Source organism: Enoplosus armatus, chromosome 21, assembly GCF_043641665.1.
Source record: "Enoplosus armatus isolate fEnoArm2 chromosome 21, fEnoArm2.hap1, whole genome shotgun sequence".
Lineage (NCBI taxonomy): Eukaryota > Metazoa > Chordata > Actinopteri > Centrarchiformes > Enoplosidae > Enoplosus > Enoplosus armatus.
This window is the reverse complement of record NC_092200.1, coordinates 1,258,027-1,268,585: the sequence shown is the minus strand read 5'-3', so window position 1 is coordinate 1,268,585 and position 10,559 is coordinate 1,258,027. Positions and strand designations below refer to the sequence as shown.

The 10,559-nt window shown below is 43.2% G+C and overlaps 1 protein-coding gene across 1 annotated transcript in view; it reads left to right on the top strand.

The window, feature by feature from the left end:
• The first annotated feature begins 1,638 nt into the window (after window positions 1–1,638).
• rreb1a (ras responsive element binding protein 1a) overlaps window positions 1,639–10,559 on the top strand; it is an 83,362-nt gene continuing 74,441 nt past the window's right edge. The window contains exon 1 of the mRNA XM_070927915.1: window positions 1,639–1,841. The gene's annotated coding sequence lies outside the window, so the exon portion shown is untranslated. The remainder of the gene's footprint in view (window positions 1,842–10,559) is intronic.

Sequence of the window (10,559 nt, the reverse complement as noted above, 5' to 3'; positions counted from 1 at the left end):
TCTATCTTAACTTTTACTTCTTGGTTTTAGGTTTCTGTTCACTTCACGTAAGAGTGACTTTAAAACATCTGATACAAACAACGACTGACTGAGAAAAATGAAAATATACGGATGATCAAATGTATACATTTATATTTATTCTTGTTTAAGGATCATTTCACTTCTTTAGAACTCTGCTCATGTAAGAAAAGATGTACTTTACTCTTCAAATCTTTATGAATACAAAAGGGATCATTAAAGTGTCAGGAACTCCTTTAATGATGAACATTTTGAACTTTTAATTGTGATTAAGTAAAGGATTACTTTACTTTACTTTTAAGATTTTCAACTCAGAACAGACGTAACGTCTACACGTGTGTTCACTCTTGTAATGGACATTTTAAATATCGAATTTCAGCTTTGAATAATCTCATGTCTTTATCTTTTAAGTTTTAATACATGTCACTTTACTTTTTCAACATTTTATACATGTGACTAAGTAACTCAATCAAGGATTGCTTTACTTTTAAAGATCAAACAGGAACCACATCATTTTGATCATTTAGTTCTTTAGCTGAGAATATTTCTTCTTCTCCTGAACGTTTCCTTCTTTGTCATGAACTTATTTGGGAGAAATAAAAGTGACTTCAAAAGTTAGGTCCTTACTTCACCAACACCTCCCTGGAAACAGTAGCAGTTTCTTCCAACCCCCCAAGGCTGACGGTTGGCATCATCGCTGCACTCCAAAGCCCGCGATATCTCACGCCTTCCCCGCGTCTCCCCCTCAAACCTCGCGATAGGTGCGGTAGCTGCCTGTGCTGTGTGGCTGCGGACAGAGAAGCCACACAGCGCGGATGGTTTCTTATCTTTTAGCTCCTTAAACTCAACGTCAGTGATAAAACAAACGCTCGCTGCGTGTTTTTCTATAAAGTAAAGAAGCTGAAAGAAAAGCGAGTGACTTTATTTGTGGGGAACAGAGATGCAGTGGAGTTAAAGTTGAGGATAAATCAACTTTAAGGTGATATTTTAGGTGACAACATGGATGTAATGGAGGCTCAACATGCTCAAAGTTACAGTTTAACTCTTGCAAATGTTGAATTGAATCGTTAATAGAGAGGTGTGTTGCACAAAGTGCTGACAGATTACAGATCAAAGCTCGTAAACAGCGCTGCTCATGTGGAAGTGTAATAGTGTTTCTTGTTTCTGCCTTCAGATGATCAACAGAGAGGGATTATTTCTGCCTCCTTCACGGCCGCCGTGTGCTAACGGCTCGTTACCGGGAGGAAAGAAGAAGAAGTAATCCCGTAACGTCTGTGTGAGTGTGCGTAAAGACAGAGATGCTTGGTGGCCACGTCCCCTTGGAGACTGGAGAGACAACACGTGATGAGCTTTACTTATCAGGTTTAGAGGGAGAGAGACACCGAGACACGCCGAGAGAGAGAGAGGACACCGTTGGGAGTCCGGGGAGGAATTAAAACAAAGTACAACTTTCAAACCAACATTTTCCTCTCGACGACTCCTTTCCTCGAGTGTTTTTTCCTCCGGGAGAGGAGAGAGAAGGGTGGAAGAGAAGCAGAAGAGGAGGAGGAGGTGGAGGAGGGAGGGGAGGAGGAGGAGGAGGAGAAGCCGGAGTAAAGTTTGTCCAAGTTTGCACATCCCTTCGGAAACGCCATTTTGATTCCTCTCCTCTCCGGAGCAAGTTTGCTGCCTCTCTCTTTCTTTTTTTTTTCTTCATCCCCCTTTTCATCCACCATCACCGCCGTTCATCATCATCATCATCATCATCATTATCGCCCCCACCACCATCATCATCCTCGCCACGATGTCTCGGCGCAAGCAGCCCAACCCCAACAAAGTCAAACGTAAGTCTGCTTTTTACCCTCTCCATCGCTCCGCGGCTGCTCTCCTGCCTCTGTGCTCTCGGGTTCATCGATGTTTGACATGTCGGGCGGTTTTGGGGGGAAGTTTGGACTTTGTTGCGGCTGTTAAAGTAAAGTTTAGGCTGAGATGTGGAGACGGCAAGGGAGGGATACTAGTTTTTTCTCTCCTCTCCGTGCTGCTTCCTAGTTTGATGCGCATCCAAGCGGTGGAATTCAACCCCAGGTCTCTTCCTCATTCAGCCTACTTCAGCTAATGATCACAAACAACTTGTTTTTTCGACTTTTGGTGCAACTTTATCACCCGTGTGCACGTTTCGGGCTGTTATGTGGTGGTTTAGCCCCGAGGGGAGGGTGGCAGGAGGGGGTTCAAAGTCTGCTCGCCGCCGGAGTCGAGCATCCATATCTCGGGTGCACTTTGGTCGGAGCCTCGCTGCTAGTGGCCATGTGTAAAGCTACCAGACACCGCCGACAAGCTAGCAGCAGCTAGCACGGTCGCTTCCTGTGTGTTCTTTCAAAGTAAAACCACCTGTTGATGAACATTGGCTGAGGGAACTTAGCAGGGTGGAAAGTAAACTCAAATTCAACTTACTCAGCGTTTTATCTACTGAAGGTAATTTGCCTATTAATGTGTGACCTCATGGGTGCCTTAACTTGCTGTGATTCAAGTTATATCCGAAGGACACCTTTTCAGCAAATATAGATCGTTTGTAGAAAGTGATGCAGCCTGATACAGAAAGTTTAATCTGGTTTTGTGAGCCGTTTTGTCTTGAGATGAGTCATTGATGGTTTTCTCACTGATAATCATCACTGCATTTGCACACAGGCGGTTGTAAAATCAGTATTCAGTTACTTGTTGGTTAATTCAACAGTGACGGTGCACATTGATAAACATTGCTGAAAATGCACCAGAGCTAGCCAAACGGCTAAGCTGTTATCTTTGGGCAGTTGTTACGAAGCCATCCTAAAAAATGATGATTTTCTTACTCAGAAAGTGTAACCATATATGTTGATGTAATCTTGTGTATTTAAATCCTGAAGTTCATAACTTTGTCCGAATGTAAGTTTTAGTTTGAAGGGAGAATCGCCCCTCTTCCGGTCGCATTCTAGCTAACTGCGGCTAGCTCTACGCCGCTGCCGTGACCTTGCCCAGACATATTTAGTAAGAAACCGACCCCTGTTCATTTACAAAGTGCCCCAACATGGCAGCGAGGCGTTCAGTGGCGCCGGGTCGCTCGATGTGTCTCAGTTTTTGTGTCTGTTTGGCGACTTTTCGCCGCGTTTCGGAGACTTTTCCACCGTCTCCGGTTACGCGCAGCCAGCAGCAGCATCGACGTGACGCCTGTTGCATCCACCTCCTCCTCCTTCCCCCCTCCTTAGTCTCTCTTTTCTCTCTTTCGACATCATCCACCGCTTTAACTTCCATTTTAAACGTTAACTCGCGGCTTATTCTTACACTTGAAGCCGTCTTCGACGTCAAACCGTCGACTTCGTTAACTTTTTTAACGGCTAACGTAGCCGTTGGCCTCGCACGTCGGGTTTTTTCCCGTGTCGGTACACGGCGGAGGATGCTGGCCGGGGCTGCTCGATATAATAATGTGGTTTTAGTGTGTTATCAGCTGTCCGGGTCAATGATTGATGGATAGCTGTGGGTGTTTGAGGTGATGAGTGTTTCCTCCTCTCTGTCTCAGGCCTGAACTGCTGAGATAATGGTTGCTAGGGATTTTCTCTCTCTCTCTCTGTTCGCCCCATGTCTCTCTACCTCTCTCTACCTCTCTCCACCTCCCTGCTGAGGAACTTTAACTCCAGTTTTAAGAAGGAAATCCACCTAACTTTCCTTATAGTTTACACTTTTAATGCATTTGTAGTAATAAATAGTGAGTTTATAGAAACTTTATCCAACTTTACGCTATGTTTGAAGTGCATATATGGCAATTAAATGTGAGTTTACAGCAAATTTAGCACGCCATCTCTTATGGTTATTGTATAACATCAAAACAGGGACTTTTAGTGCGTTTTGGGAACATCATTGTGACTTAATGGTGACTTATGTTGCTCCCTCCTGTAGTGATTTGATGTGCATTTGTTCTGCTTAATGGTGAATGTATATTGTTTACAATCTGACAACATGTGTACAGGAGATTCGGTGTGTGTGTAGCTTCCTGTAGTGAATTCATTATGACTTTACTGCACTGTTTTGTTTCTTTAAAACATGATGTGGTTGTGACTTGTGAACCCCCGTGCTCTTTCTGTAATAAACCTACATGTATTTACATGGGGGTCAGTGACTTCAGTGCATCTGTTGTGCACAATAGTGAGTGTATATTGACTTTAAGGCAGTATTTCACCATCATCCCTGTAGAAACATATGTGGGCGGTAGATAGAGTGTAGTACCTTGTACTTTATGGTACTTTTTAACTTATATTTAACTTCTATAGTGCTCTTAAGAACATACTGTGTGTTTGTAGCACCAAACAGCAGGTTTATGGTGACTCCCAATCATAAAACTCCGCAGCAAGTTTAAAGTATTTGTAGAGTTATGAAGTTTGAACCCCCGTGGTGTCACTGTAATATTCTCAGTGTTCCTGTAGTGACTTCAGTGCATCTATTATCCACAATATAGAATTTGTTTTGACTTTATCCTCTCATGGTTATGTGGACATGCGTAGTGTGTTTGTAGTGCTCAATAGAGAGTGTGTAGTGGCTTTCTGGTACTTTTATCTTGCAGTAGTATCACTAGTATCCTTGTAGTATTCCTATATGCATCTTTAGTGGTTGTTGGTGAGTTTATGGGTTAAGGTTAGGTCTCCTCCTACATTTTTGTGATGCATTTTTCCGTTTCCTCTGCAACTCCTGCAACCTGTTGGATGCTTTTGAGTGTTTGTAGATGAAGTGGAAGCTAAGATGATAAACTATATTTTGCTGCTGTGTTTGGTCCTCTCCTCCTCCTGACAGAGGAGGAGCAGGAGGAGCAGGAGGAGGAGGAGGAGGAGGAGGAGAGATCCGGATGAGCAGTTAGCATTCCATTACGAAATTCAACACTGGGGCCGAGCTGGGCCCTCGGCGACAGGCGCAGATCTCTCTCTCTCTCTCACAGATAGGCACTTCTTAACTCGCCCTTCCACTCCTCGACTCCTCGTCTCAGGGAGCAGCGGCAACGTTTTCAAATGGAGATGTATGCTGGGAGGGAGGGAGGGAGGGGGCATTAATCAAAACATCAAAGTGGATGTCGTGTGTGGTGAATTCCTCGGTTGAGCTTAGGTGCTAAAAAGTGTTTTTCTGAGTTTTTGTCGTGGCAACAGGAAAGGATGCTTTGTGTGTGTGTGTGTGTGTGTGTGTGTGTGTGTGTGTGTGTGTGTGTGTGTGTGTGACCCTCCATACTTCCCTTTAACCCTCCAAATTTCCAGTTTGCAGCACTGGTTCGTTCACAAAATGATACCAAAAGTGGCTAGTTATGGTTCTGTCAAAGCTCTTCTTCTTCTTCTTCTTCTTCTTCTTCTGTGGTGGTGGACATTTTAAAATGCTGACCGCTGATGATGTAGCCGATGATGTGTACCCCCCCCCCCCCCCCCCCCCCCCCACACACACACGTACAGATACTTGCACACAAAGAGTGTCTTGTGCGATGGGGCGTCCTCCATTGTGAGTGCTTTTTGTGGGAACTGAAGCCACACACACACACACACACACACACACACAGCCTGGAGTTACAGTCATGTAAAGGCATGATGCAGCAGGGAGGGATGCTTGTTTTTCCTTCTGTACAGGTGATAAAAACGAACCGGCTGTGACTTCAGTTCATCTCCTCGTCAGATCGTCTTTTTAAGTGAAAGTCTCGTGTTGAGTATCGTCCGATGCGTTCAGCACTTTAATGCACTTAAACTTTAGTCTTCTTGGTATAAGTGCTTTGAAGCTCTCTAATGATTGATTACTGATTATTGATCACCGCCATCTCTTTGCACTCTGCCAAAAACATCAGATTTAACATCTAGTTACATATTTTTTTAAATCATAAAAATGATTGTATTGGCCAAATAATAATAATTATTATTTAGAACAATTATTTTGATTGTTTAGTTTAATTTACGTAACGTTTTGTTGATTACTACTTAATACTGTTAATCGTGTTTACACAGTCAAGTCAACCAAGAACCAACACAACAGACAAACAAAAGAATAAAATCAACAAACAATAACTTTTAAATGAATTATTTGAGCATTAAAATCATTAGAGGAAAACACTACTCTTGAATTGTAGTCATTAGTGCTAGTATTTGTGTAATTAATGCCGGGACCACTAATGTCTGTGATAATTACAGCGTAGTAGTGTGTGTGTGTGTGTGTGTGTGTGTGTGTGTGTGTGTGTGTGTGTGTGAGTGAGAGAGTTAATGGGGAGTTTCAGTGGGACGTTTGTGTCCACAGGGATTGAAGTGAAGCAGCTAATTAAAAGCTCTGGTCCTCCCTCTGAGACTGTTGTTGTCTCCACATTAACCTCCATTTATCACACACACACACACACACACACACACACACACACACACACACACCCCCCTCTCTATTGATTCCCACAGTTTCAATCACATGATGAGTCCTAATAGTCAAGTAGTTCAAACCTGACGACCGTCTTGTCTTTGCTGCTGCGAGCTGAAAGGTTTTGTGTTAAGTTGAATCAAAGTGTAAGATGGCAGCACGTCTTGGGTCCGCGTTGTGTGTGTTGTTACAGCATTTCAAGTTTTATTGTCGTATTACCTGTTTTTTGTTTTATCCGTTTATCTGAGTTTAGTTTGGTTTAGTCTCTGAGAAAGAAGAAACCCACTCATTAGAAAAAGAGAGTTCCTTTTTCTTTTGTTTCTTGCATGAACTGTATGATGTTTGCGTCTTTGTTGTGAGGCCTCAGGACGCTAACAAACCTTTTCTTCTTGGTCTCTGCAGCATCATGTGACTTCCACCTATTTAAATGCCATCGATGCTGCAGCCGTGTGAATATTCACACCAGGAAATGTGCAGAAAAGATGACGAGAGAGCAGAAAAGGCACCAAAAGTGCATGTTGATGTTTAGAGTTTCTGGTAGAAAGCGAACAGGTTGTTGCTGCTTCTCACTTTCTTGGCGTGGTCTCATGCGTCGGAGCCAATCGGGGGCCACGTACACATGTCTGTTTGTGCATCCATGACGGCCTGCTGAGGCTTTTAGGCAACACGAACACACCATCAGCTCCACAGAGGGGTTGATGTTACTACCTCTCTCTCTGTACCCGGCCTCTATTTATAGACCCGCCTTTTTTAGATAAGATTATGTTCCATCCCCCGACCGACAGGAGGAGGAGGAGGAGGAGGGGGGGTTAACATGCAGTTCAGAAAGGTGTGGAGAGGAGGAGGAGGAGGAGACGGGGTGAAAGAGGGTGTTAGGGCTGAAAGTTGACTTCAGAAAGAACCCTCTCTGTCTACTTGAGTTCAAAACTCCCAACAGAGGTGTCCCCTTTGAAGCAGTGTCCCCTGGCGTCCAATCCAATGTCTCACGTCCAGTGTACAGTTGGTGGTTTTGTTCCTTTTTTCAGAAAAAGTGTTTATCGGCAGAAACTCAATCAAGCAGCCATTTTGTCAATCAATTAATCATTTAAGTCACGATTAAAACGTTTTCTTTGTCTTATGTGACAGTAAAGTATATTTGGGATTTGGACTGTTGAACACGTCATCTTTGTCACCATTGACCAATCAATCAATTAAGAAAACAAACCGATAATAGAAATAATTGTTGGTTGCAGCCATGAAACACACTCATGTGACAGCAGTGAAGAAACAAAGTTCTTGAAGCATTCAGTCGGCGTGTTGATGGAGTCATCAGGGTGGAAACACTGCCGGCTTCTGATGTGGACGGGGGAGCTAGACGCAGAGGTGTGGAAGATGAAGGGTGGGGGGATGGGTGGGAGTGGAACTGTTACACCTCCAGCTGAACCAAATGGCCCACCCCCACCCCCCCTACATAAAATAACCTGAAGTTTCACTAATCAAGTTGTTGACATGTCATCACAGAGCAGTGTGGCTGTGGAGTCTGCTGGTCGAGACCATTTTAGATCTTTCAGACACGAACACCTAGAAAACAGTCTCAAACAAGCAAATCTACAATCAGTGTTAAAATATTATGATCGTAGTTATTGTGGAACACATTTCACAACATATTATATAGCAGCAAACTGAAAAAGGACAGTCCCTCTGACTGCAGCTGAGGACGTCTGACCTCCTGATCCACAACGAGCCGAGCTGATCTTGAAACACCTCGTGGACAGTATGTCATTTGTAAATCGGTCAGTTTACAGGAAACAGAGTTGAAAACCCTCCGCTGACTTTAGTGAGTCAGTGTGTTGGATGCTCGCTGAGATCCTGGATGTGACGGAGCGTTCAGTACAGGAGTCCTTGGTCTTTGTCAGACGGCGGATTTCCTACTTTTGAAAGGAAAGTTTCATTTTTATGGCACACGGTAAAGTAGAGGTGGGAGGGCCAGGTCTGATAATAATGATAAATGAGTGTGTTGATGCTTCAGGGTTTTTTAGTTTATTTTCTGCACAGGAACTATCATAAGGAAATTCAGTTTCTGTTCTTGTTCTCGCCTCTCTTAACATTTCACTTAAAAAAAACTATAAGTAAGAATAAAGATGGAGGTCACGCATCCAAAACTGAAGCAAAGCCAAATCACTTTCGCTGTTCTGTCTCGTCCCAGCTGTGCGGATGAAATGCTCTTTCAGTATTTTCTCCTCAGTTTCGGGTGTTGGTCCTGTTCTTTTCCTGAAACGAACGCTCTAAATCAACTAGGGCTGGAACTAATGATTATTGTCATTATCGATTAATCTGCCAATTATTTCCTCTTTGTGTTTAGTGCTAATAAGCAAATGATAGCATGCTAACTCGCTAAACTAAGATGGTGAACATGATAAATAATATACCTGTTTAGCATCGACATATTAGCATTGTTATGGCGAGCATGTTAGCATTTAGCTCAAAGTACTGCTGTTAGCATGAGTGCAGACCGTTGCCACATCAAACTCATTCCAACGTTAAACTGCTGCTTCTTAATAAAACTAAAGCTCGCTGTAGGCAATGATGTCTGATAATCAATAAACTGATCGATCGCACTGTGAGAGCTCAAAACTGAACACTGAGTCCTCACAGAGAGACAGAAGAGGATGAGAGTAATTTGAGACGTGGGATGAATAGCATTAAAGTAGGACACACATGCACACACACACGCACACACACACACACACACACACACACACACACACACACACACACACAGTTTTGCGTGTCGTCTGATGGGCCTCCTCCCATGCGAGTGTGTTTCTGCGGGAGTGGTATCATCACACACACACACACACACACACACACACACACTGTGAGCCCACCAGGACTGCGTTGTGGTCTCTTTGCTGAGTTTAAATTTAGACACACACAGACCACCGTCTTTATATAGCCGTGGATACGCTATAGTTAGAGTGAGTAAATATTACAATGACTGCCGTCAGCTGCTTTACATGAAGAAGACCGTTGTTTGTCGTTGACGTCAGTCTTTCAGTAGTCAATGATGAAAGAAAATAATTAATTATGAAAATAATCTTTAGTTGCAGCCCTGGTCTCATCCACCTCTGCTGTGATGGAGGTTTTTGTCAGAGACAAACTGAAGCTAATCTGCACATCATCTGTATGTTTGTAGTATTTAAAAACAATCATTTTCTAAATGAGGTCTTGTATTGAAGGCAGTAAAGTGTCCCTCCTGCTGAATGAACAGTTTCAGTGGATAGTCCCATGATGCTCTAAGAGTTGAAGGATTAATGTTTGTCATTTTATGGCCTGAAAATGATGAAATGTAGAGATGGTGACTATAATCTCTGTGTGATTTAAGTCTCCAAATGTCCCAAACAGCCAGGATCAGTAGAAACTTTACTGTGTTTCAGTTGTAGTTCTGTTCCTCCCTGGCCTTGACCTGATGACTTTGTTACAGGTACATTTACATAACTCTGCTTGTGTGGAGCCGATAAGCTCACTGAAATTTTGATACTGTCTTTTTGTGTGTGTGCGTTAGCAAGACAATTACAGAAAGTTATCATTAAACGTGGCTAAAGTCCAAATATCATCTGAGAGTCTTATTTTCAAAAAGGTTTTTGGGACTTTTACTACAAGCATTAAGGTATGTTTCTTATGAAAAGATGAACGTTTTTCTACCTTATTACTGTTTCTTCTGGTGTTCAGCATCTTTTAGCATCAGGATGAAACTCTTCCCTCTTCATGCTGACTGACTTTTTCCTCTACAAATATCGACTGTGGTGTTTTTTTCGGAGTTGTTGAAATGTTCCTGGAAGCTCTGCAGCAGAGGATGAACATCATCTCTGACACTTACGTAACTCTGTCTCTCTGATAATAAAGGCTTCTCGTGGACCAACGACACACAGGGAGAGAGAGAGAGAAGCTATTGTTTCTCCACTTCCTCCATCTCCTCCTCTGCTCTCCTGATGAGAGGCTGCCTCACTTCCTGTAAACCTCCCCCCTCCTCCTCCTCCTCTCCTCTCCTCTGCTTTTCTTCTTCTCTCTTCCTCCTCTTCCTCCCTCTCTCTAAACAGACATTTAGGGAAATACGCATATTCGCTTTCTGGCAGAGAGTTAGATGAGAGATCGATACCACTCTCATGTCTGTCTGTTAAATATGAAGCTAC